The following is a 27,646-nucleotide window of genomic DNA, read 5'->3' on the forward strand; positions in this document are numbered from 1 at the left end:
GGGATCAGGAAGGGCACCGGGGACATCTGAACCTGTCTTGTCCCACATTCAAAGCTGGGGTGGAGGAGGCATCCTTGGGGGCTTGAGCCTGTGACTGAGCATGATGGGGACATCAGCTTTGCCCTCCAAATGCCCATCACCGGATGCCACATCTCGGGCCACAGCAGGTATTTCCCTGGAGAGAGGACAGTGAAAACTTGGAAGAGGAGAGCTCTTTATTATTCAGAATAACCACACTATTTAATTTACTATTAATAATAGCTCTTGAGTCAACCTTCTCCTGAAGAGAAATGAGAACTGAAAGAATGGCCCTGTCTTCCCTCCCCCCTCCCCTCTCCCTCCCCGCCTGCCTCCCTTCCTTAGAACACTGGGAACTCAGTCACGAACGATTGTGTTGTGCCGTTTGGGGGTTTGCAGTGGGAGGACTGAGGCCCAGCAGTGAACCTCTTACCTTCCTCCCTGAACAGCCCTGCTCTGCTGGTCCTCTGTGGGGACCATGGAGGGGTCATGGGGCCGTGGAGGCCACCACCCCTCTGCTGTCAGAATTCTGGAGGGAGAGTATGGCTTCTGTCCTCTTAGACTGAGCCAAGGGAAGAGGCCAGGGGGCCGTGTTCCAGCTGAAGCAAAGGCAAATGTGGACCCAGCAATCCTTGTCTTAGCGCTGCTGGGGGCCATATGGGCCATAGGTTGGGATGAGGGATCAGGGCCCCATCCCCTGCCCTCTGCATCCAGTAGGGGCGCAGTGTCAGAAGGAGCACACCCGCAGAGGAGCAGAGCCAGGGAGGAGACCAGAACCCGTGCCAGAGGAGTATGTGACTTGGAGTTCAGAAGACCCAGGGGGACCTGAGAACTGCCTTCAAGGAAGCAGAGGGATTTGTTTTCTCGACTGTAAGTCTCCACTGAGGGCTACTCTGCCAGGTGCTGGGAGTGTATGGCCCCAGTCCCTGTGGGGGTCCCAGAGTGGCAGAGGCGGTGGGCAGGAACATGTTATGTTTATAACTAATGCTTCTGCAGGGAATGCTTTAGGGACAGGGCCACGTCGTCCTGATGGGAGTTGTAGGAGACAATCAATTGGCCTGATTCGGAGCTAGGGGGTTTGCTGGCTCCCTGAGGCAAGGATGCAAAGACTCCTCTGGAGTTGAGTTTGGCCCTTCGGTGTTTATTCAAGATGGCACCCGGGCTCCTGGGCACCCATTGTCCTTGACTCTGCTTCCTGAATTAGGGCCCCTGTGTGGCCTGGGCAGGGGACGAGTGGCCCACTGGGCTGACCTCCCAGAAGGCAGGGGTTGCGTTTTCCCTTTCTTCTAACTGCCCGACTACCCAGAGCTAGAAGACCATGGTTGCCCATGGGTTGTGGGTTGAAGGTCCTGGGCAGTACAGCAGCATTCTGTCCCCCTTCCTTGAGAGATAGATAGCCGTCAGCTTCCTCTCCTCTCCCGTCCCCCTCTTCACGTGGGCTGAGTCCTAGACATCTTTAGGTGATTGAAGACTGCTTTGTAACACTGCCACGGGGTGGATTCAGACTTGTTGATGTGATACTTGAGCTTTCTTAGTCTGCCAGAGCTGAGTTCCACGTACCTGCACACACACACACACACACACACACACACACTCCTTAACACGCATACATGCCGGCTCTCATTGTGAGGGCCCCACTCTTTATTCAAGCAGCGGTCTCCGCTGTCTGAATGGATGCTTGAAGACTCCCTCTTTGCAATTAACACGCTGCTGCAGTATTATTAGCCTCTGATAGGCAGGTCTGCCTTTGCCAGAGACTATAAATATGTGGGGCCAATGACTCAGCAAATCTGTTGCTATTTTTCTTGCAGATCCGTGTGGATCTGTCTGTGTACACCATGGCCCCCTCTCCCAGCAGCTCCCATGGCTTGTATCCATGGAAACGCAATCCTCCCAACTACAGTACTCTGGCTGACAAACACCGGGAGTCTCCCCAGCCCCCTACCCACTTTGGAGAGTGAACGTGGACCTGGAGAGCTCCCGGTGAGCAAGAGGGTGGCCCCGATGGAGGAGGTGCCACTTTCTCAGTTGCTTTGAAGGTCTAGGCAAGGCTGGCCTCTAACCGCCCCACCCTGCAACTGGTCTGTGGTCGCGGCTCTGTCACCTGTTCAAGGCAAGTGGCCTGGTGAGGGAGCCCTTCCTGAGGCCTGGGCCCTCACGGGAGGGAGATTGGCAGGGCAGTTCCTGGGAGCCGTGGGTGGTGTGGCAGGCCTGCTGCCCTTGGCAGTGGCGGGCGGGGGGTGGGGCACCAGCCCCTGGGAGAGGGAGACTGGGAAGAAGGGGAAGGGGCAGTGACTATGAGAGGGGGAAGCAGATCATATTTGGTATAAAACCTTGGGGCATGGGGTTCTGTCTCTTGACCTTGACTTGGTCAAGCAAAACCTGTGGGATGGACGAAAGAGCATGAGCTCTGGAAGTCCTTCCTCCTTCCTTTCCTTCCACAAATATTTACATTTGCTTACTCCGTGCCAAGCCCTGTGCTGGGCATGGGGGTGCAGAGATGAATTGAAACTAGAGCCTTGTCCTTGAGGACTACGGTCGGGGAGGAGCAGACAAACTCAACACCGGATCAGGGAGCTCAGGTGTTCTGCAGGTCAAGAGAGAGCAGCGGGCCACAGCAGAGTGGGCAGAGCCAGCTGCGGGGCCAGAAGAGGCTTCCTCGGGGAGCCGCAGTTCATGGAACATGCCAGGAGGATGAGGCAGGGTGCTTAGGAGGCAGAGTGGGCATCCCAAGTAGATGGTAGCTCTGGAGAGCCGGTTGGTGAGACACACACAGAGCTCTAACTCTGGCTCCTGTTCGTGGTATTCCCTTGAAGAGGTGACCTAAGCTTTCTGTCCTGTGAAATGGGAAACCACAGTACCTGCCTCACAGGGCCCAGTGAGAATTAATGCACTATCTGGCCCCAACCATAGCAAATGTTTATCACACTAACTCTGTGCCAGAACCGCCTGTGTGGCAGTTACTTTCTTCCTTTTGGGGCCTGTTTACTATGTCAAATGAGGAGGCTGGGCCAGATGACATCTAGAGGTCCAGAAGCCCTTGATTTTCCCTGTCCTCAGTTTCCCCATTTTCCAAATAGGGAGAAGAGAGTTCCAATAAGTTTCGGAAGTGAAGGAATGGATCGTGGAATTATTCAAAGAACATTAGCACATACTTATTAAGCTCAGCTTGCTTTTCCTGCTTAGGGAAAACAGAGCCAGGCTGATGTCATAACTGCCACCGCCATGGATACAGAGGAGCAGGAGACCTGGCCCTACCCCGAGAACATCGCTATGGCTGGAGAAGTGGGGAGGCCTAGAGACCCTGGAATCTGAGGACCCTGGTCCTCTAAGGACCATTTGGCCCACCTCTGGCCTCCAGATCTTTGTTCTCAAAGCCCCAGGGAGGCTGGGGAGCATAAACAGTTGAAAACCCTCTTTGTTGGCTCCAGCAAAGTCACACTGACCCTAGGAGGTAACTACTGTTATTAGAGAGTTTAGGGACTGGTCACAGGTCACCCAGATACAGGTGGCAGAGCTGGGGTATCAATCCGGGTCAGCATCATCCTAACACTCACGTTCTCTCCGTGGCTCTGCACCCCACCCTCTGGGACTCTGGTAAACCTCCTCAAATCCTTCGGGAAATAGAGAAGCTAAAAATAGCACGTGGGATTGTGAAGTGAAGAAAGCAAGTTGCCAAACAATACATACAGGATGATTGCAGTCATGTAAAAAAACAACCTGGTACTGATATGTGTGTATGCATAGAAATGTATATGAGCCTAAATGATCCGGAAGTAGATCCTAAATGTATATGAGCCTAAATGATCCGGAAGTAGATCCGGAAGGGGATCTGTCCTGTTGTTTGAACAGGGCTCATCTCTGGGTAGAGGAGTGGTGTGAAGGGGGGGTGGAGGGGGCATGTTCCCTTACGATACGATGTGCTTCTGAATTGGTCGACTTTATCACGATGAGAATGTATTCACGTCTTACTTGTGCCATAAAAACGTCGTATCCACGAGGGCGACCCATCTCCCCATGTCCTGGGCAGTACATGTGAGGGCTGGGGCAGGCGGGACCTGGGGTGGGGGAAGGCCCTGGTTTGCGAGGGTGAGTCTACCATGGGCCCAGGTGGGCTGGTTCACGGGAACTTTTTAGACGGACGTGGCAGAGGTCTTCTGGGAGAATCAGTGTGCCTAATCTGTTTTTCAACAACCAAGAGAGCAGCTCATCTACCCATTTTCTAGGTAGGGACCCTTAAGTCCATTGACGGCTTAGCTCAAGGTCAGAGAGCCCTACTGCTGTGGTCTGCTTGGTTAGTACGCCTGCCTAATTAGTAAGGGTCAGAGAATCATGGGCTTTATCTTCAGATGGGCCTGGCTTTGACTTTACGCGGTGTCATAGATTCTCTGAGCCTCAGCTTTCCTACCTGTAAAATGAGATGGATCCACCTACCCCGAAACATTCTTGTGAGGGTTGAATGAGGTCAAGTTTGACGGCAGCCCCGTTCACGGTCGCTCCCCAGTGATCTTCTCCTTTCTTTGTCTAAGGGATGCTGTTCTGGACTCAGCGTGGGGCAAGTAAGACATAGGCCATGGCTTCAGTCCTGGCTTGGCCTTATAGAAACAATTACCATTCACTGAGCACGTGCTAGGTAGGTGCCAGGGATCGTGCCAAGGGTTATGCATACAACTCCCTTAACCCTAATTGTTAATTCTAATTCTCCTCCCTACCTCTGAGATAGGTGCTACCTGTTATTGTCCCCACTTGACAGATGTGGGGGTTGAGATGTCAAGGTTATGCCGAGCTTGTAAAAGGACTCAGAGAGAAATCCACCTTTTCCTATTACCGAGAAGGCTGTGTGATAAGGTATATCTATTTTTCTTAAATGTTAGGTAGAGTTCACCAGCAAAATCATCTGGGCCTGGAGGTTTGTGAGAAGAGTTTTGATTACAAATTCAAGTTTTGGGGGAGTTTTGGGAGCATCCCTACTTTCTATTTCTTCTTGTGTCAGTTTTGATACCTTTGCAGATGTAAATGTAAGAAGATAGTAACAATTCCTGCCAGACAGGGTTATTTGGCAATGACAGGGCTTACTTACTTGTGTGTTGTAACAGAGTATACCCACTCTAGGCTTGGGACACAGGTCTCGGGGCACTGCATTTGGCATCCTGCTGTCCCCTGTCCTCCATCAAAGCAGGAGGGCCAGGTTGGGCACCTCCCCATTGGGTGTGGGGCTTGAGCTTTTCTCATGCCAGAGAGAGTTGCGCCAGGGCAGAAAGGCCCCAAAAGGTTGGCACCTGAGACCAGAGGGGCTGCCCGAGGCTGAGACAGCCTGGAGGGCCAGTGGAGCACTGGGGACCTCTACGTCAATGGGCCCCACCGTTCTGGTTTTGAAATGCTGAGTGCCCAACTGGCACTTGGGTAATGTTTATTGAGGGAGGGAAAGGGAACAAGGGAATGAGGGCAGGGGAAGTGCAGAGGAAAGATTTATTGGTGCAGAAGAAGAAGTGGGGTAAGTCCCTACTGATGAGGGGACCCATCAGTGGGCCCTTAAGGGGCTTCCCTCTCCAGTAAGCCTTCAAGACTAGATGGGTGCAACCAGAGGGGATGTCTCCTGCCCCTGCCCCCTCTAGGATCCCCAGCTTCCAAATCTGAGTCCTGGAGTGGGTGATTATAATCATCAGCTCTGCGAGGTACTCCCATGACCAGCCCTCCAGCTCCAGAGTCTAGGCAATGGGGGGGTCTGCCTCATACTCACCTTGACTCTCCTTCCTCACCAGATAGCAGGGCTGAATGGGGGTGTGGGCAGAATGGCCACAAAGAATCTGCTTTGCTGTGTTGGCTCCAGGCTTGAATCCCCTCCCTGCTCTGTGAAGCTAGGCCCATGCTGGAAGAACCCACCCAAGTCCAGGCTTTGGGGATTGCTCCCGGGGATCCCTATGCAAGGATGCCCTAAGTCCTGTGACAGCTTGACACAGCAGAGCTGCTCCACGTGGCATTGGGATCTTTCAGAGAGCTCCACATCTTTGGAACAAATGAATGAGCAAATTAACAATGGCTCGCTGAACGATGAACACCTACATTGTACCAGCACATTGAGATAAAAAGACACCTAGTCCAATGAGGGAGGCTAACACACCCATGCCACATTCTACCTTTGGGTGATAAATGCAGTGCTAAGAGGGGCCCAGGGTATTGTGGGGGCACAAAGGAGAAATGTCTAATCCACATTGCAGGGAGGATGGCGGCAGGGAAGGGGGCAGCAGTGATTTCTTGGAAGAGATGGCGAAGAATAATCGGGAGGCTGCAGGGAGGCTGGCGGAGCTGGGAGAGAGAGCAGGGAATAAGAGGTGTGCAGGCACCATACAGGGGGGTGAGTCCTGACCTTAGTCTGTTAGTGAAGTTACCGATGGTCAACACTCAGCCTTATTTCCAGGGCACTTCCTGCTCCCAGAGGGTCTTGGACTCACAGTGCATTGGAAGTTCAGTGACCCGACCTCCCTTGCAAGTACCAAGGTCAGGGGAAAGAGATCCTTTTTTTTTTTTTTTTAATTTCTTAGAGAGAGAGAGAGAGAGAGAGAGAAAATGTACATGTGAGCAGGGGAGGGGGCAGAGGGAAAGAGGGAGAGAATCTTAAGCAGGCTCCACATTCAGTGCGGAGCCCGACGCAGGTCTCAATCTCGTGACTGTGAGATCATGACCTGAGCTGAAATCAAGAGTCAGACGCTTAACTGACTGAGTCACCCAGTCACCCCGAGAGATCCTTTTCTGCATAGGCTCAGCATTTCTAACTGGGGGAGGGTGGTATAACAATTAAGGATGCATATGGCTATAAGAGATAACCTAAAAAACACTGTCCTAAGACACAAAGGGGGCGGGAAGGTATTTGTTCCATACAGCAAGCAGTTCAGGAGTGGGCAGTCCATGGCTTGTGTGGAAGCTCTGGGCCCCAGGCTCCCCTCTGACAACTTTAGTGTGAAAGTCTTTGTCTTCATGTTCGTTGCCTCATAATAGCAGGATGGCTGCAGCAGCTCCAGACCTCTGTCTACATTCCAGGCAGAAAGGAGATGGAAAGGCTAAAAGGAATGCCAGTTCTGCACCCTTTAAAACGAGCACCCGGAAGCCCCACCCAGCGCTTTACTTGCATCTCCTTAACCAGAAGTGGGTCACATGGCCATCTCTACACCAGTCACTGAAGGTGTCTGGGGAGAGAGGGGTTATGAAAGGGCTTGGGTCAACCAGCCAGCAGTGTCAGCTCCCCTACCCAACCTCAGATGGAGGGCAGCTCCACTCTGGGTCCGGTGAGACACCTCCAGGGCTGGGCATCAGAAGGCCTGTGTGACCTTGGGCAAGTCAGTAAACCTCTCTGGGCCTTTAGTGACACCTTGTGGCAGCATCTGCTTGAAACCACGGTGCTTGGATGAAAAAAAGAAAAAGAAAACAAACCTGTATTTCCCGCCCCGGTGTCCCTTCTGCCACCACCCCCCCCCCCCCCCCCCCCCCCGGGGCCTGTCTCACCTCAGAGCAGAAGGGCAGGCTTCCAGCACCTTTGATGCAGCCCTTCCCCTGTCCTGCCAGTCATGTGATTTAGCCACACCAAAGTGAGCCGGCTTCCCCAGGGAAGTGGTCACAGCTCAGTCCTCAGGACAGCTCAGTCCTCCAGTCCCAGGGCTCTGACCTGTGTGGTACTTACATCAGTTCTGGGAGCAGGATGTGAGAAAACGTCCCCATTTTCCAGAAAAAGAGAGTCCATAGCTGAGTGAGGTTACTGCCTGGGTTACCAGCCTCAGCCTCCCATGCTCTGCCCCTTCTCTGATGGGTGTAGGGTCTCACCTAGAAGTAGTCAGTTTCCTTGGTGTGCATGTGCGTGTGTGCACACGTGTGTGCGCGTGTATGCACGTGTGCGTGTGTGCTCACGTTCAACCTAAACACCAGCTGTGAGGCAGGGCCCTGGTGTGTTTGGCTTTTGAGATCTGTGCCCATCCCGGGTGGTTGTCAGTGCTCAACGTTCTCGGCTTCCCTTCCTGCCCCACGAGACCGATGCCCTCTGCTCTGATCCCCACCATCCAAACCTGCCCCTCCCCAGAGGTGTGCTGGTTAGGAGGGATCCAATAAAACCGCTGCTGGAGGCAGCTGTTCCTGACTAATAAGGGTGCCCAGAAGGGACTGACAGGTTGAGAAGGGCCTTCCAGGCCCACAGCCAAGCGCTAATGGTGGAATTTAAAACCAGGTCTCCGTGGCCCAAAACATTTTCTCTTCCGGCCTGCCAGCCTGACCCACTGGCACAAGGAGGCAGTTTTGGGCAGGAGGGAAAAGCTGTCCTGAGCTGGCCACACTCCCACCCACGTCACCTGAGGATTGTAGGAAGGGGGCCTGGGGCTGGGCAGCTGGTAGATCGGGCTTCGGGGACTTGGGTTTGGGGCTGTGCAATATCTGGCCCAGCTCATATCATCAGGAAGATTAAGGGTAATTGAGTAACTGCTCTGGGCCAAGATGCTTACTACTTGGAAGTTGGAGGCTGGCCTGACACCCTCCTATTAAATGTGCTCATTTCCAGGCTTTGAGAGCCCCTCAGAAGGCAGGGAACCTGTCCAGGCCCTCCTTTGGCTGGAAGAAACCGGTGGCAACCTTGAACAGATCTGTTCTGACACACACATTATGTCCTTTAATGCTCTCCAGCCCACAAGGTAGGCATCGTCATTATCCCATTTCAGAGATGAGGAAACTGAGGCTCAAAGAGGTGTGGCTGATTCCTACCGTACCATGTCTCGTGTCAGGGTAGCTTGCTGCCTGGGGCCAGGTGGCACAGACAATGGCATAGCCAAAGGTGTGGCACCAGCCTCTACATTATCCCCAGCCCAATCCCCTCAGGCTGAGCTCTAAGAACCATCTCCCCTGTTTGGAGGTCAGGGACCAGAACAGTCTCCTGACATTGCTGTACCCTGCTCCCCTCTACCCCATGACACTGTTCCCATGGCCTATTCTTGGTACTTGCTGCTCCTCAACATTCGGTGGCTCCCCATCACCTCCAGGACCTGCTGTCACCCTCCCCTTTGCCCACCCTCCTCAGGACCAGGGACAACACGGCTCCACTTTTGGCCATCGGGATGCCCTGGACAGCTGGACATCCCCCCCCTCAGCTTCCTGAGCACTAATGGGGGACCTTCAAACCGGCCTCCTGAATGCGTGTCGTGGGGGTGGGGGCACAGCCCGGGCTGGGCGCCTACCCCCTCCCTGGGCTTTGGAGAGCACTCATTATTAGCCTTCCATGTGAGCTAGGCCTTGGGGGGAAGCCAGCCTTTAGCCTTGGGTGGGAGGAAGCCTTAATTACCTTCTCCAGAAGAGGGAGAGGATAATGAGGCGCAGATGAAAATCCTGGCAAGGCCACTCCTGCCCAGGGCCCCCTCCCCACCCAGCCCCCAGCCTGCCCCCACCCCTACCTCAGCCTCTCTGGGCTCAGATGAAGACCTTGTTCCCTGGTCTACAGTGGGGCTTGGGCAGCCATGGCTCTCACGGGATGCCAGACCACAGGGACTGCCCTGTGCCTGGACCCCCCCTCCCCATTAGCAATTCTTGTTGATCTCACCCCTAGTACTCCTACCCAATATGGAAGGAGTGGTCAGGATCTCCTAGACCACACTGGGATCCTGGGACCCCTTGGATGAGGAAGTGACAAAGTCAGATATGGGAGCTTCTGGTTTGTATGATGGAACCCTGATGGAAGGGAATCAAGTCATAGCTTTCACAGAGAAGAGTCAGTTGGGGGGTCACGGGCTGGCCTCCCACGGCTCCTGGCAGGGGCCTGCCACCTTCTTCTGTTCATTGGCCCCAGCCAGCCCTCATCATGTGCTCTTGGCTCTCAGCAGGCAGGGAGGAGGGGAAAGGGAGGAGGTAGGGAGGAGGCGTCAGGAGTGTCTGAGCAAGAACACAGAGGAGAGAGAGAAGCTGGGCAGACAGATAAAAAACATCCTTACCGGGCAGACCCAGTACCCAGGATTCTTTCTTGTGGATGGCACTCAACACTGTACCGTGAGCTGGGGACACTCCTCTGCCCTTCCCCTGGAAACGTCCTCAAACTCAGCCCTGTGTAGAGACCCTAACTATGGGCTCCGAGCCCCAGTGCTGCATACAAGGCTCAGAAGGCGTCTCTTAGCCTGATGCCAGCCGGTCCTCCCTGGCAGCTGGCACCTCCAGGGCAGGATCAGTGGAGAGGGGCCTGAGGGATCGCCTGGAATAGTGCCCACCCCTATTCTGGTGCCTGACGTCCCCATGCCCACTTAGTGCTACTGCTTTTCAGAGAGGCAGCCTGAGGCGGGGGGGGGGGGGGGGGGGGGGGCTGGGGGCGTGCCACTTGGGTCCCTTTTGCCGCTGACTAGTTTTGTGATCCTAGGCAAGTCACTTTACTCCTCTAAGCCTCAGTCGTCTCATCTGTGAAATGGGGATTGTAACAGTACAGGGTTGTCATGAGGTTTAAAATAAAACCGTGTAGGTAACCGGCTTAGCATAATGCCTTGCGTGGGGCAAATGCTACCTCGTGTCTGCTATTAGTATGGTTGTGGTGGTGAATCTCCTTGGGCAGTGTTTCTCAACTTCAAAGAATTCCAGCCTCCCTTGTGGTAAACATAGAGACCTCAAACTCCTCCCTTTAATGGTACAGGATTAAAATGGCAAAGAAATAAAAGTTCGAGGCCAAAAACAAATCAAAGTGCTTATATGGAATATGTTTTTTCAAGTGAAAGAACACCGCCCCCCCCACACACACACACACAAATGAGGTTCACTATGGGGGGTGGGAGGTAAGAATAGTTTGGGCTGGATTTGTGGGGCCCTCGGGCCAACCAGAGAGAGACCTGGCAAAGGCCTGGGAAGGGAGGACAGCAGAGGCCCCGGAGCCCAGGGCGGCTCCCTTCTGGAAGGTGCCTCTCTCCCCTTCCTCTCAGTGGCCTCTGGATCCCAGCCTGGCCTCCCAGCTCTGACAGCACTGACTTTGAGGCTACAGAGGGAGCTCTTTGGAATACAAATACCTCTGGACCCTCCTGATCCCAGCTGGTGCCCCATTCTCATGCTAATACAGAGAGTTTGCCAGTAACTCCTAGAAGAATTCGCTGCTGTAGGAAATCCACCCCAAGCCTTCCTCCTGGCGACCGGGACAGTGTCTCTGGGGTCCTTTCCAGCCTGGCCTCCTGGTACCCAGCACTGGGTTCCGGCCCCACACCCAGCAGTCCTGGTAAGTTCCCTGGTGGGCTGGGTAGAGTCCACAGCTCCTGTCGTCCATTGAGCTGGCCGGTAGCCCCTTCCCAATCTCCCCATGCAAGTAACAATCCGCTTGACCATGACAGTCGCCTCACCTCACCCTGCTTGTGCCAAAGGTGCTTCACGCACCTCAGTTCGCTCCTGTAACGCTCACCGAGCAGCCCGTGGGAACGAGGCTCACAGAGGAAGGCTCTTTGCCCCCGACTCTGCAGCTGTAGCTTCAGGATCCAAATCCAGGGTGTGCACCCCAGGACTCCAGCTCCTAGACCTTTTGGCTCCACACTAGTTTCACGGGCTGGTGGCATTAGAGACCCGGTGAGACGCAAGGTGGCACCAGGGAGGCCTGGTAACTAGGTGAGGGAGGTGGGATCTGACATAGGCCAAGATGGAGGCCCTGGGAGGTCGAGGCATAGGCAGGACCCAGGTGTCTGAAAGGGGCCCAGGGAGGGTGGCTCAGGTCCTGAAGGCCCAACCCAGGTCATGCTGGTGGGGGAGGGGCAGGCGGAGCTGGGCAGGAGATCTTAAAGGAGCTGACATGGATTTTAGTAAGGTGCTCTGCTAACGCCGTGTGTGTGCCGTGGGCAGGCCCCAGACCTGGACAACCTTCGCCTACTTCTCAGCTTGGTGAACTCTTACTCATCCTTCAATGCCCAATTCAGATAGCACCTCCCCTGCGAAGCCCCCCTGACTCCTCCAAGCTCACTCCCTCCTCTATGCTCCCACTTCCCACGCCTCTAAGGCATTGCCTAAGGGTAGGTCTACCTCCTTCCCTAGCCTGGGAAGTCTTTGCTGGAAGGGCCCATGCCTGACTCACCTGCATGTCTCCAGCTCCCAGCACAGGGCCTGGCCCTGAGAAATATTTATAGAATATAAATGTTGGCGTGAATGTGCAGGATGGTTCCAACGGAGAAAGCCTGTGATCTCCACTCTTGTAGGATCTCTAACAAAATGAAGCCACTTAAACCTAAGCAGGCAGGCAACACCTAGAGCGATGGATGTCTCCCTGCTCGGCACAACCTTCTCTCTGCTCATTGCTCGTTTCAGCCAGAGCCGTGGTAGACGCTTCTGGGCAAGTTCGGGTTCGCCCTGTCTTGGAAGTGTCCCTCCTCAAGCACACCCCTTGTCCCATGCCAGGAGAGCCCACTTGGCCCGTGAACAAACGCAAGCCAAAAGCGCAGGGGAACTAACACCCTGTGACAATCCTCAGCCGATGGGGAATGGGAGCCTGTGGGTAATGGCTCCAGTCCCCGCTTTTCAGGTGGACGGTTCTGGAGAGGATCCTTGGGCTCCTCAGGGGTCAAGGCGGGATGGAGCCGTACTCTCCACCAGAGAGACCTTGAGGGCGTTCTGTATGCTGGCTGGTCCCCTCTCCCTGCTTGCTGTCCTACACCATCAAACTTTCTGCTCTCGAGTCCTGGTCTCAGGTTCTGTTTTGGAGAAAACGTTTATCAAGACAATGAGCTACGCAGAAGAAATTTCTTGACTGACGACTCCTCCTCTCACCGGCTCTGACCCTGATTCCTGGGGCTTCTTGTCCGACAAAACCCTATCTTAACTTCCAAGGGGTCTCTGGGGTGTGTGCGAGGCTCCGTGGAGGAGAGTTATTCAGGGAATTATTTCCTGAAATTAAACTCCACGGTCCCTGAGGGAAGGAGTGAATGGGGCCCAGTGATGCCGAGGTGGGGTGGGAAGTTGTTGGGGGTTTGATGGGAAAGCCATTGTGCTTTAATTGTATTGTGCACATTAAACCAACAACTACAAGAGCAAAGGCGCGCAGTGGGAGGAGGCGGAGTGGAGAAACGGCTGGAATGAGCTGGCAGGCAAGAGGGAGTGGGTCTGAGGATTCAAGGGGGATAAAGGATTGGGGTTTAGGGATCCCTTGGCCAGGCAAGGACACCCCACCCCACCTCTTACCAATTGGAGTGTAGAGAAGCTAGTAGGCCGAGGGTAAGGACTGGAAGTCTGCTGAATTGACCTTCTCCTAAGGCCAGGCTTTGTCCCAGGTGCTTTGTTGGATCCCACTCACTTATAAGCTGCTTTATATGCATCACCAGATGTAACTCACACAGCAAGCCTGTGAGGTGAGCACTTTTGCTGTTCTAATTTCCCATGAGAGAATGGCACAGAGAGGCAAGTAACGTGCCCAAGGTCACACAGAGCTTTAACAACCCCATCCACTCCAGGTGGGAGATGAGCCTGATCTCGATAGTGGGAGGGGAATTGGGGCCAGACCCATGGTGAGGGACAGAGAAGCTGTTTTGGAGAAGCCCTGGGTCCTCGATGCCTGTGGGTGGGGGCTAGAGAGCTCTGAGAGGATCCAAGGCATCAGGAAGGCTTCCTGGGAGGTATGGAGGGAACTTGATGACTACTTTCCCTCTCTGGACCCAAGATACCTCATCTGGAAAACAGGCTGTGGTATCCCTGCTCCACTCCCTCCTTCTAGAGGTCCCTGGGAGGGAGTTCCATGCTGCAGGGTGGGGTATCTGAGGGTGTGCTGGAGGGTGATTAAGTAAGATTCTTTCTGGGAAGGCTCAGGCTAGCAGGAAGCCAGCGAGGAAAAGGTGATTCTCTGTGGGAGCCCAGGAGGGTACCTCACTCTGCTAGACCTGCCCAGTGTTCCTGGGGAGGAGCTCGTGGGACCCTTCTCTTCCCTGTCAAGTGGGCTAGGTTCCCAGTAGGCAGGGCTGGTGAATTAGTCGGACAGACATGGCCCTCCCCTCCATGCCATCACAGAAGCTTCAGACTCTGGGCAGCTCTGCCCCAGCTTGGCCACCCTACCTGCTGGACACCTGCGTGGTGCACCTGCCGGGGCCTGTCTTCCAAAATCCGGAGCGTGACCACTGGAAGAACCCCTTCTGGATCCCAAGCCTCCAACCAGACTCCCAATGTTCCCTTGTCGGTCCAAATGTCCCAAATGCTTACCGAGGAGACCGTGATCTGAGGATAGCTCCCAGGAGCCCAGCAGCAAGGACCTGCTGAACACATGGTGGCACTGGCCATTGTTTTGAATGTGGACTTCCATCCCTAGTGTGTGACCAGGTCTGGGGGGGGGGGGGGGGGGGCGGGGTCTGTGACCAGGCTCATGGCTCCTTGTGTGACCGTGTTCAGAGTTCAGCCTGGAGCTGCTGTCAGAAGGGAAAGTCTCTAGGAACTGACTCGCCTTGAAGCAGGGTTCCAGGGGCACAGGGACAGCCTGCTAGGAGCAGTGGAAGGTAATCCTTAGGAGAAAGAGCTGTGGGGTCCAGATCCCGGGTGCAGCCCCGTCCCAGGCTGGGTGCAGATCCTTGCTCACCACCGGCCAACTCTCACCTTGGGCAACGTCCTTAGCCTCTAAACCCTCCATGGCTCTGGAAGTGGGGATGTGCCTCATAGCTTGGGAAGGCTGAATGAGGTAACAAGCGGCTAGCTCTGAGGCTGACACATGGTGAGTGTCAGGAAACATTAGCCTCTGTGCATATGCGTGCCATCGTCATGGTCCTGCAGGCTCTGGGGCTCACCGCGTCACAGCTGGTCCCAACACTGCCCTCCTGACTCAGCAGGGCGGGGGTGGGGGGGGGGGTGGGGGGGTGGGAGGGGAGGGAGGCCAGAAAGCCAAAAGGATCAGCTTCCCTGCTCATTCATGGCCAAGAGAACCATCGGGTCCTGGGGTGGGGGGGAATTTAATTGGAGGCAGGAGGGCTTGGGGTAGAAAAGGTTTGGGGACAGGAGTCTCATCCCTTTGACAACTTTTCTCAGAGGTCTCTGGCACTCTGCTTGGCTCCTGCTGCCTGTGCTCTCGGGGGGACAGATCAGCCCTGCAGTCCCCGCCCTCAGTCCCCAGATTGGAGGTGAGGACTCAAGTCTTCTAGATGGTAGCTTGCTGGGCTCCCCCCTGTCTTCTGGGTCCCACGTGCCTCTCTTGCTCCTGCTGCCCGTGGACATACCTCTCAGTCCCTCCGTCACTACGCTCCAGGATTCTCTCATTCCCTTTGGCCTTTCTCCTCCTCTCTTCTGCATTTGGATGTCTTCTAAGAGGACAATGTTCCAGGCACCAGCCAGCCTTCCCTGCCCTGCCCAACAAAAGTGATCATCTGCTCTCCATTTTCCAAGAGGGGAAAAGGAGAGAAATGGGCTGAACTGCAATGGGGCAGCGAGGATGAGACAGATGGGCTGGCAAAGGAGAACCGTGAGAAGTAGGACCGGGCTGGGGCTGGGGCTGGGGCTGGGCTGGAGCTGGGGCGCTCCTTTGGGACCCCGGCCGGCCGCTGATCTCTGTTTGGGGAGGAGCCATCCTGTCAGAAGCAAAGGATGAACTCAATAATCTTGGATCCCCCCCCCCCCCCCCCGCTTCCTGTCCCAAGACCCCAGTCTTATCAGGCAGGCATTATGGATTCTAATCCGGACCACCAGGGAGCGACCCGAGCTAGCCATATATCTTCCAGGCTGAGCGGCCTTCGGAAAGTTACTTAACCTTCCCACACTCTAGTTTCCTTATCTATAAAGTAGGCTGTTACGAGGAACAAGTGAGCACGGCACCTAGAACGTGGCAAGTTCCGTACAATTGTCAGCTATTACTGGCTACACTAGTAGCCCCGAAACATTTTTGACAGCCCACTTCTGTCAGTAAAAAATTTAAGGACCCCTCTCATAGAGAGCGATATTAATTCATTTGTAAATTCCATGTGTCTGTTTCTGTGCTAATATGCTCTGTATGTTAGAAAACATATACAAAACGGTGATTTCGAAAGGATGAGTTTAAAACTCAAATGTAAATAGAAGCTCTAATACTGCCTTCCCACAGAACAGTGGATTCTTTTGTGTCCCCCCACCCCCCCACTGGGGGCAGGCACTGTACTTTGGAGACCGTTTCATGCACTAGCAGCCTGCCTGAATTGTAGCGATTTGGGCAGCAGCCCCTTCAGAAAAGCTTGTGCCAGGCCGACGTGAGAGGAGAGCAGCTCTGGGGCCCCCACGTGGGAGCCAGAGAGTGCTAATGTGGGTGATTAAATCATTTGCAATAATCCATTTGGAACAGCAGCCGTGTCTAACATGGGGCGTGATGACTGCTTCACAAATAGAAAGGTGGCCAGGGAGGCAGTTGGTGGGACATATTCCAAGGGCATCGGGTAGGCACGTGCAGACTCACCCTTGCTACTTACTCAGTGTCTTCCCGCTGCAGTTAACCCGCGAGGCTCTGCGCCTACCCAGGGCAATGGCTCTGTCTACCCCTTCCCTGCCCAAATATACCTGTCCTCTTCTGCCCCTGAACCAGTCCCTCCCCTTCCAGGAAGCCCTCCCTAATGGCTTTTTTTCCCCCTTTAATCTCCCTTTGGAACAAGTCCTCTTAGGTCTGAATCTTCCTCCCTCCTTTCCTTTCCTCCTGTCTCCCTCCGTTTCGGTCATCAGACATTGGCTGTGCACCCAGCCTGCTCTGCTCTGTGTGTGCTATATGCAAAGCATACTTGTTCTTGCTCTCCCTGCATTGGCCTCCCCTTCTACTGGAAACCACACCATCTTTTCCTTTTCTGAAACTTCCCTTCTTTCCATCTGTGAGGTCTGCGTAGGGTTGACCTCACCCCCATGATTCTAAGGATGGGCACATCAGCCATGCTTTAGCCAATCAGAGTCACAGTGGGGGCCACGTGATCCATCCCAGGCCAATGAGACCCTGCTCTGGGACATGTGCTGGAACCACGGAAAGGGGGTCTCCACTACAATCGCTAAGCTGGTAGAATGTAAACTGGAAACTGCTGAGGACTCCCTTGTACCACAAGGGAGGTGGCACAGAGAAAAGCATATGGATTCTTGATGACCCCGGGTGAGCCCCTGATCCAACTATACCTGAAACCTACACCTTTATGTGAGCCAGTAAATTCCTTTTTCCGTGCTTAGACCGTTCTGAGTTTTTTGTTGTTGTTGTTGTTGTTGTTTTAATTTTTTTTTCAACGTTTATTTATTTTGGGGACAGAGAGAGACAGAGCATGAACGGGGGAGGGGCAGAGAGAGAGGGAGACACAGAATTGGAAACAGCCTCCAGGCTCCGAGCCATCAGCCCAGAGCCTGACGCGGGGCTCGAACTCACGGACCGCGAGATCGTGACCTGGCTGAAGTCGGACGCTTAACCGACTGCGCCACCCAGGCGCCCCTGTTGTTGTTTTTAAATCAAATGTACCTGACAGCTTTGGCCAAAACATTCACTACCTCCTGTGATCATTATAATATTCTCCCAGCTGGTCTCCCTGCTCCCACCCTTGCCTGCCCCAGCCTCCTCGCCACACTGCGGCCAGCTCAGCACCCTGTGTCCTCACTGTGGTCTCCTAGGCCCTTGACGACCTCTCTCCCGTTACCAACCTGATCCCCCTTCCTGTCCCTCTTCCCTCACTCTGTTTCAGTCACACCAGCGTCCTTGCTGCTTCTCAGCCCCCACCTCTGCGCCTTGGGACTTCTTACTGGGCCTTCTGCTTGAACGGCTGGCCCCCTTCTAACCTGCATTCTCTTTCACGACCCCTATCACATTGATAATTACTTGTGTGTGCGTGGTGGGGGGCATCCATCTTCCCCATCGCCTCGCCCCTGCCTGATACATCCCAAGTGCTCAAAACAAGTTCACTAATGAGGCTCTAAACAGCACTGGCCAAGGCAGCCCCTTCCAAGGTATCCAAATCAGTTTTGAAAGAGCAAGCAGTTAGTTTGCTCCCTCATTACCAGCCTCGCTGTGGACATCCTCAGAAGATGCCTCTTTCCTAATTAAAACAGCAGGGTGGATTGTAGGCTCTGGGCAGCATCCTGTTCCTCTCCTAGCAGGAGCTAGAGGCTGGCAAAGGTGTTTCATTAGAAAAGAGCTGGGGAAGGGGGTGTCGTGGTGCCCACCACCTTCTAGAAGACTTATGTGGAGGCCAGCAATTTAGACGCACGAGGAAACAGCAATAGAAGATGAAATATAATTAAGTCCCTGATCTGTCTCCCCATCTCGGGCCCAGGCTTCACCCGGCCAGTCCTCCTCCTGCCAACTCCCTCCAGTGTAACCATAAACTCCAGCCAAGAGGCAACTCTACAGGCACCTGCTCAAGTGACCTTTGGCCTCCCACTCTCTAGTGGGACCGGGAGGTGGTGGCTCAGGGGCAGGCCTGGGACTGCGTGGGGCCCCTGTCCTTCCTGGAAGAGACAACCTCTTGACCCAGACCAGCCGAACTCAACGTTTAGGGGCTTATCTGGCTTGTTGTGGTGGCTGGCTGTTGACACGGCTCACTTATTGCAGTCCTGTAGCCATTCTCTCCCTTTTTTCCTTTCTTTTAAAACATTTTTTTAAATATTTATTTTTGAGAGAGAAAGAGAGAGACAGAGTGCAAGCGGAGGAGACTCAGAGAGAGAGGGAGACACAGAATCCGAAGCAGGCTCCAGGCTCCGAGCTGTCCACACGGAGCCTGACATGGGGCTCGAACTCACGAACCGTGAGATCATGACCTGGGCCAAAGTCAGATGCTCAACTGACTGAGCCACCCAGGCGCCCCTCTCCCTTTTTTCTTAGTAATAGAACCTCAGTTTTATTCCAGGTAGCAAGATACCCAGCTAAGAGACAGTTCCCGGCCTCCCTTGCAGCTAGAGGTCACCCAGTGATATAGAAACAGAAATTGTAAGGGTGGACTTTCAAGAATACTACTTAAGACAAAGGTAGACAGATAACACATGCCCTTTTATCCTATTTTCCTGACTTCTGCTTCTTGCTTGGAATGTGGAGGTGATGGTTGGAGCTCAAGCAGCCATTTTGGGCCCTTGAAGATTAATGCTGTATGCTAAGGATGCTGGGTCAAAATATAGAAAGAACCCAGATTCCTGATAATCATGTGACTGCCACACCAACATGAACTGCTTACATCCAATCTTCTCTTTTGAGAGAGAATGAATGTCTAATTTGGTTAAGCCATTGTTTCCGTTATTAGCAGCTGAATGCAAATCCTAACTAATGCACTGACACCTTTGAGAATGTGATAAAGCATGGTATCCAGTTCTACAGGCACGGACACCTGTAAGCAGGGATGGGCATGTATGTGCTTTTGCACTATTCTGCACACAACTTCAATGGGAAAGAAGCAGTCACGGATGTTCTCTAAGAGGTCAACAATCTCTTTGGTCCCCACCTCAGACTTTACTATGGCTCACTCTTTCTGAGGCTTTGGCGTCTAGATCTGGCGTCTAGAATTTGCTTTACTGACCGCCTTTTTGCTTTTAGGGCTGTTGGGCCAAATTTCTACATCATGGAGTAGAAGAGAACCCAGGACCTGCCCTCGCCAAGTCCTGGGGGAGACTAGCCTCACACGGCCCGGTTTATTAGTGATACAGACAGGATAGAATCCGGGTCCACAGAGGGCCGTAGCCAGGAAGGGTTCTGAATCTCAGAGGAGGTGATGGCCTGTAGGAATTAGAGGTAATTTCTTGGAGGCAGAGGGAACCCTGAACCTGGAAGGGCCAAATGAGGGCAGCACGCCTTGAGAAGGAGAGATACAGAGGGGAGAGAGGCCCTCTGAAAGCAGAGGCTAAGAGAAAACAGCACTAAAGGGACTTCGACCTCTGTAGGGAACTGAGCAGGAGGAATGCCTTCATCTCGAAGTACAGATATCACGGTCAGGCCAAGCCCTGGCAGGAGACAGAGGAGTGTGAGCTCACCATCTCTCTGCCTCAGAGCATCAGGCAGAACCTCGCCCTTGGGCCTGGCCAGCAGGATGTGGGGCCAGAGAGCCTGTGGGCCATTTCAGAGGGTGGATATACTGGAAGTTTCCATACTTCCCACCCTGTATCCAGTGCCCTCTGTGGGCTCTAAGAAGACCGACCAACCTGGTCCCACTTCCTTGCCCACCCTGCTGGCTGTCAGTGCCTCTGGGGAGGGGCAGCCAGGGACTTGAGGAAGCAGCCGTGAACCAGGCCACCCTGACCTTTACCTCGGTCCTGCCTCTGCCACCAGCGCCTTTTCACTCCTCTCTTCACGCCTCTCTTCCGCCCACGCCCACGGACCCCATGCCCTGGGGCTCTCCAAGAATCCAGGGCCAACTTGTTGATTCATTCCTTTCTGCCTCCAGGAGAAATCTGCTCCAACTCAACCCAGGCCGGCTCAGAGGGCCCCTCCTTCCATGGCTAACTGCTCTGAAAATCCTCCTCCCCTCACCTGTCCTCCCGCCTCCACACTCTGTCCCTCCAGCCCCCGGGTGACAGAGGTCCGAGAGACATAAACAACCCACGGTTGCCAATTAATTTTTAATTGCAGCTTAAAATTCTTAATTGCAGCTGAAACGCTATTGCGGGTGGAAGGGTGATGGTGAAGGGAGAGGTGGGGTGACCCAATTAGAGATCCTTGCCCCTGCTGGACCGGCCCCGAGCCAGCACAGGAGGGGGCCACAGGGCAGCCTGAGCCTGGCTGGGTACTTACACCCTGGCCCCGGGCCTGCCCCCTCGGGGGCGGGAGGCCTGCACTTGCGTCCGTCTTCTGGGGAGGGCTGAGAAGTCCCATTTGTCAGTGTTGCATTATGGCCGCGGAGGTTCCTGACGGGACAGTGTGGCAGGCCAGTTACAGCCTTCTACTGGAGCCGGGCCCAGAAACGGAGGGAGCTTTCTGTCGTGGGAGGCCTCTGGGGGCTCTCAAAGGAGACCAGGGCCATTCCCAGGGAGGCCCCAGCCCTGCAGAGGTGGGATAGGTAACTGAGGAGCCCTTGAGATTGGAGCCCAGGCTGTGCTCAGCTGGGAGGGCACAGGCGGGGCAAGTTGGGAGTGGGATGACCGGCTGTCCCGGTTTGTCAGAGCTGTTTCCTGGTACGTGGGACTTTTGGTGCTAAAGCCAGGACAGTCTCAGGCGAACTGAACCGAGTTGGTCACCCTGGTTGGAAGCAATTAACCCTTGACACAGCTCTTTGGAGAGCGAGTAGCTACCCTCAGGCTTCTCCTGGGTGGTGGACCCCCTAACTACAGGAGGGAGGGGCTGTCTCTTCCCCTCTTACCTCTGGCCCCTTGACCTTCGGGATCAACACTGTGACCTGAGGGGCCTGTCGGTGCCACTTGTATCCTTGGCTACACACTCTTGTGCATTCTGTCTGCCCGGCTATACCTCACCCACCTAGTGGGTGAGACAGACAGAAGGCAGCTGGATATTTGATCTGGCGTAAGGCATGTGCCTGGCTTGAGCCTCAGTTTCCCCATCTGCCTTCCTCCTTGCCCAGGAGTGGCCTGGGCCAGGTAGGGGTAGGGCCAGGAGGGGCCAGGAATGGACAGACCTCCTGCAGCCTGTCCCGCAGGAGACCTCAGAGTGCGGGAGAGACCTGCCCCCGGTCGTAGGAGCAGCACAGCCAGCAAGAAGGCTGCAGAGGTCCGCCTGCCCCCTCCCGGGCTGCAGTGCAAACTCCTCTGGGAAGGCAGCTGGCTCTCCACAGGAGCTATTACCTGACACCTGACAGCTAATGACAGCAAAGAGCTGGAAAGTCGGCTCCCCTCCCTGGGCTTGCATGCAAGTCTGCTAGGGGCTGCTTTGGGCTGCCCGCAGGGGTGGGAGCCGGGAGGGGTAGGGGCAGAGACTGGGCTGCAGCTGGGCAGGGACTGCGGGGTGGTGGGAGGGTTCCAAGAATATGGGCTTTTCTGGGAAATCGCGGGGAGCGTCCCTTGGGCAAGCTCTGCCTAATAACTCTGGCTCCCATTCACTCACTTGCTGATTCGTTCATTCATTCGCTTGTTCACTCATTCGTTCATTCATTCGATAGAGCAGCCACCACCGACAGGCCCCATTCTGGTCACTGGTGGGGGGAGGAGAGTATCGGGAAGGAAACAGACCAAAGCCAGAATACCTGTCCTCAGAGCATCTCCAAGTAAAAGCGTCTCCTGTAGTATGGTTCCTGGAACCCCCTGGCCAGGCCCCCTCCCTAGAAGCACCCCGAACTTCTCCTCCAGTCCAGATCCGTAGCAAGGCAGATGTAGCAGCCTGGGGGTCTGACCCAGCCAAGGGACCGAGGGACTTTGAAACCTGAGGAGAAAGACAGGGCCTGCCTGTCCCTTGATGTCATTTTCTCAAATCTCCTTGACGGTGAAAGAGTCCCAATGTGGCCAAAGCTGCTCTGCTCTCGGCAGTAGCCCCTCCCCCAGGGCTTACCAAGCACCCCAACTACGCAGGAACCTCTCTGGGATGCCTCGTGCTCCACATTCCTGGTCCCTTCCCTTCCGGCTGTCCCTGAGAGTCCTCGGGGCTCAAGAGACTTATGAAACAATCAAATGTACATTCGTGATATGGTTCTCAAGCACACATTCTGTACCTTCAGGGGCCTCCAAAGCCCTGACCTTGAGGAACCTGGAGGCAAGTAGACAGAGGGGCCTGGGTCCTCACAACAGGACCATTTGAACATTAAACCTGAGTAACGCCGGACCCCTGTGATAAGCCGGGTGTGACCATTTGAGCACTTCACATAGGTTACTCATTTACTGCTCATAAGAACTCAAGGAGTAGATACTATTATATTCCCATTTTATAGATGAGGACACTGAGGTGTGGGAAGGTTCCTTAACTCGCCCATGATCATCTGACTGTGGGTGGGAAGCTGGCACATAAGCTCAGGATCTCATTGCTGAGCCCGTGCCCCTAAGGCCCCATACAGCGTGTGTGTCTCCCGGTGGCCCTTGGAGGACATTGTGGTTTGCTCAGAGGGGGGCAGCTCTCCCGCCTCCACGCTTCCCTCTGCGGGTGCGTGGCTCTCCCAGGGGAGCGGCGGCGGGCAGGAAATCTTGTCAATCTCCAAGCATGTGGGAGGAACCAGCTCTGGGCTCTACTTCCTCCAAGAATTCTCTCAAGGTTGCCTGCACCTCCTGACCACTCGCTTCCTCGAGCGGCTCTTGGCCTGCCTGTTCTGATGAAATTAATGGGACTGTGCGAAAGCGGGCTTTCTCCCTCTACCCTTCAACAGGCCTGCTTCTCTGCCACGCTCTGAGCTCCCTGAGGGGATGAGCCTCATCCCAGAGCAATCAGGGTGGAGAAGAGAAGGCCACCAAGCCCTGGTCTACGGGGGAAGCCGCCGCGGGGCCCCGCCACCCCTCTCCTGCCTGCCCTTGTCACCTGTATGGACAGAGGGATGGCGTCTGCCCCTGGAGTCAGATGGCCAGGCTTTTAGGCATGAGATTAGGTGCCTCTTAATCTTCGTGACTTCATCCCCCACCCCCAAGGCCGGTCCCCTCCCAAGCCCTTGATGGATCATCTCAGGGTCAGACAAGCACATGCGGTTATTAGGCCAGAGCCTTTCACACGCTCCCACCAGGGCTCATCCAGCTTCTGTCTGCCTCTATGGACAGTCTGCTCACTCTCTGTAGCATCGTTTTTTATTCTGCCTGGGTTGCTCAGAATTTGTGCCTCTTCCTCCCCCCTCCCCCCCCCACCCTCCCCACCCCCCGGGCGGCAACGCTCAGAGTCAGAACCTCTGGCACGAGCTGGGTGAGCTCAACAAAGGCTGGGCAACCCATTGTAAGCCACCTGGGCGTGGGACCAGCCTTTGTTCTCCCCTCTGGCTGCTGTTTCTTTTGTCTGGGGTGGCTTCGCCTGCCTGCCTGCCTGCCCTCCCTCCGGGAGGATTTTCTTCTCCTCCTTCTCCCTCTCTTCCCCCCACTTCCTTGTATCTAAGGATTGCATGAGTCACTTCACTTTGAGCTGCCAGATGTCGGATGCAGTTGGGCTCAGAGTGGAAGCCAATTTTTTCCCTTTACTCAAAGAGAGCTCAGGGCTGATGAAAGCCCCCAACAGTGTCATCCTGGAATTTTTGGGAGGGGGGCGGGGTTGGCTGCATCAGCTAGTGCCACTTCTCCGAGGTTCCTGCCAGCCACCCCCACCCCCCCTCCATTCTTAGCTTAGGAAGGCCACTTGTCTTCCTGCTGGCACCAGGCAGGTGGCCAGGCCAGCCCCATGCAGCCCAGGGCATGCTCAAAGTCAGCCCCCGTCATCTGGCCCCTGGGCATGGCTGGTCTGAGAGGAGCCTAGGACCCATCCCCAGTCTGCCCAGAGAATTTTCAATGAGAGCTGCACGCTGGTGCTGTGGGGGAGACGGGGAAAGATCAAGAAGGCCCTCGCCTTCAAGGAATCGGCAGTCTGTTTAGGGAGACGAGACTCATACAAACAGTGGTTCACGTGTTCAGCCTGGATCGTGCTTCTGCTTCCCCACACGCCCTCCTGTAGCTTTTACAATGCTTTCAGGAGGCGGCATTGTCCTCACTTTACAGCCAGAAAAGCAAGGCTCTCAGAGGTCACATGGTGGTGGTGGAGCTGAGCCCTACCCCAAGTCCACCGGGCCCCAAGCCTCGCTATCTGTGGCCAAGTTACAGAGGGGGCAGGGATGGCTTCCAGGAGGAGGGGCCCTGTCCTCTCCCCTCCCCCCGCCCTGCTGACTCTGGGCTCTGCTCCTTGGCCCTGAGAATGTATACATCTTGAGCAGTTTTCCAGGTGCTTGGCAGGCCAGAGATACTGTAGGTTGGGGGGTATGGAAGTGGGAGTTGGAGAGGCTTTTCCTTGAAAGCAAAACTCGAGACCGGGACTTGGGTAATGGTGGTAGATTTGGGATGAGTCTAGAAGCAGGAAGGAGGGAGTAGGGAGGGAGAGAGAGGGGTCTAAAGGAGCATTAGCAGAGAAGCCAAGATAGGGGGCAAGCGGGCTCTATCTTCCTGGGTCCTCCGGAACCCTTTGCCTATAAGATCGAAGGCTGGAACAGTTATCTATCCACTGGCTCCCATCCCCCATTGGTCGGGGGTTGTCCCAGGAGGGTGTTCAACCCTCTCTGCCCTCCCGGGTCGCACTTGCTCATGAGCCCTACGGGCACCGGTGTCATCAGAAAAAAAGTGGGAAAGGGGCACCTGGGTGGCTCAGTCGGTTAAGTGTCCAACTGTTGATCTCGGCTCAGGTCATGATCTCACGGTTTGTGAGTTCGAGCCCCGTGCTGGGCTTCTCGCTGACATCGCAGAGTCTATGTGGGATTCTGTCTCTCTGGCTCGCTGCCCCTCCCCTGCTCTTTCTCTCTCTCAAAAGATAAATAAATAAACTTGAAAAAAGAAAACAGGAAAAGGGGGAAAAGACTGGTGCTTGAGGTGGACGCCGAGTTTGCGTAGAACTGTTCACCCCTAAGTGCGGCCGAGCCATAACTGGTTTCTGCTAGAGGGGATTGCTTGCATTTGGTTCTGGGCAACCAAATTCCGGGCACCGCTGCTGCCACAGAAGGCCCTGTTTCAGCAACCCAGAGGGAGAGCCGTGCTGACCAGTTGTTGGCTAGTGCCTAGCCAGGGGCCCTGGAGTGCTCGGGGAGAGAAGAAAAGACAGGAGGCGGGCAGAGAAGACATCTACATGCTCCTAATTCATTTCCCTATGGTCGGCATGAGTCGCCTAAACGTCTCCTGTCCCGCTGGCTGGCTGGCTGGCTCCTCCAGGCTGAGGATCAGGACCGATCTGCCCGTGCTCGGCTTCCACACAGGGCCCGGCACAGAGGGGCCACCCAGGGGGACCCGCACTTAAACATTAGTGGGAGGTGACGTCCCAGCCTATGCTCTTGGCCGCCCAAGGTTGACTGTGGGTCCCTGAGCTCATCTCAGATGGCACTGGGTCTCCAGGGGAGCGAGAGATGAGGGGACAGCACCCCCTTCCTGACTAGGACTTCATGAAACCCGGGGTTCTCTCTTCCTCCCCCCTGCCCTCCCTCTTCCACTTGATAACTTACCTCTGGAATGGAGTGGTTTCACCTGCCAAGTGTTTGGGGGAAAATATCTCGTGTAAGAAAGACACATTCCCTCCATAAACTTGTATTGTGTTTTTGATGGTCTCCCGTGAAGGAAGGGATGCATCTTCTAGTTTATGTTTACGACTCTGTGGCTGAAAAAAAAAAATCAGTTCCCTCAACTCTACGTTTTTTTCAGCCAAACTTCCCCCGGCAGCCTTTCGGCTGAGCCAACAGGCTGACGCCCAGAGCTCAGGGCTGGGGGTTCCTCTGCTGTGTGCAGGCAACCAGGAGGAGCCACAGCCTGGGGCTGGCTGTGGGCCCGGCACAGACTGGCACAGGGAGGGACCTCTCATCTCTGTTCGCCTCCCAAGCCAAGTCGGCTCCGGAAGGCAGGGGTTGGCTGACAGAATGTGGCGGTCCCTCCAGGCAGAGGGAAGGCTGGCCAGCAGGGAAACAGAGGCAACCTCAGCCTGCACTGGCACCCTCCACCAGGCCCAATGCAGCTTCTGATGGGGGCAGCAGGGACCTCTCCCCTGTGAGCCTCAAGCGCTGCCACCTCCTACATGAAGCCTTCCTGATCGCACAGAATAAACAGAACTCTTCGATCTGTTAGTTTCCTTGCCGGAACCTCTGTCCAGATGGCTTTCTGTCTGCTGTGGGGTCATCTGGACTCATGGTTGCCCCGTAGTTAAGAACAAAGCTCCCCCTTCAGAAGATTCTGGTTCGGATCCTAGCTCCTCCCTTCCTCACAGTCTGATCTTGGACAAGTTACTTAACCTGTCAGAGTTTCAGTTTCTTCCACTGTCAAATGAGGACTATTTTAAGGACTAAATGAGACCACCTGATTTAAAACCATACCCCACTGCACCCCCACCTTTCCTGCTTTATTTTTCTCTATAGCATCACCACCATGTAACAGCCTCTCATGAAGGTTGCCCATGAGTCCGGAAACCCTTTGGTGACAGGGACCATGCCTTTCCATCCCAGGGTCCCCAGAGCCCTTGTTCATAATGGGCCTTCTTAGGATCTGAGTGGCCAGAATTCTACTGCAAGAGGCCAGAGAATTGATGCCTTTGGGCTCTGATGAGGCTAGTTTTAATTTCAAGTGTTCTGGAAGGTACTGTGCTGTGGGCTGCCCAATCCCTCTCCTCAGGAGATCGGTTCTGGGGGACCAGGCCCAGGTCACCCCCACACTCTCACACTGGCTCACCCTGCAGCTCTCTGTGGGTCCCCAGTGAGCTGTTCAGTTCCAGCTTGCCAAATAGTGCTCTGATTATAAGGTGGACCAGGGAGCCTACTGGCTTCTGTGTCTGGCAGACATAGCTTGATTTCTGGAAAGTGACAGCGGGCCAGTTCCAACCTCGCGGAACCTCACTTTTGACATCCGTAGAATGGGCAGGGGTGGAGCCTGCCTAGGAAGAGAGGTCTCGGGGCCGACACACCCTCCCGGCAGCCCCTTGGGGGTAGGTACCTCTACCTTTCCTTAAACCCTTTCTCACCTTGTATTTTGTCTGATCCTCGTGACAGATATATGCGAAAGCTACCAGGAGTTATTATGCTCATTTTAAAGATGAAGAAACTGAGGCCAAGAGGCAAAAACCACACCAGGAGGTCCCCCAGCAGCCTGGGGCTAGACAGACCACGACTCCGGTCTGCCGGGGCAGCCGGGCACCAGATCCCTCTCAAGGGACGTAACAGGGCCC

At 54.9% G+C, this 27,646-nt stretch overlaps 1 long non-coding RNA gene across 1 annotated transcript; it reads left to right on the forward strand.

Moving 5' to 3' along the window:
• Positions 1-706: 706 nt before the first annotated feature.
• On the forward strand, positions 707-12,924 carry LOC147580324 (uncharacterized). The gene is made up of 3 exons (XR_015252799.1): positions 707-888; positions 8,558-8,687; positions 10,941-12,924. It is a non-coding gene; the product is annotated as an uncharacterized LOC147580324 (long non-coding RNA).
• Positions 12,925-27,646: the final 14,722 nt, after the last annotated feature.

The sequence above is a fragment of the Puma concolor genome, chromosome B3, assembly GCF_028749965.1.
Source record: "Puma concolor isolate L17-30 chromosome B3, mPumCon1.1.hap2, whole genome shotgun sequence".
Lineage (NCBI taxonomy): Eukaryota > Metazoa > Chordata > Mammalia > Carnivora > Felidae > Puma > Puma concolor.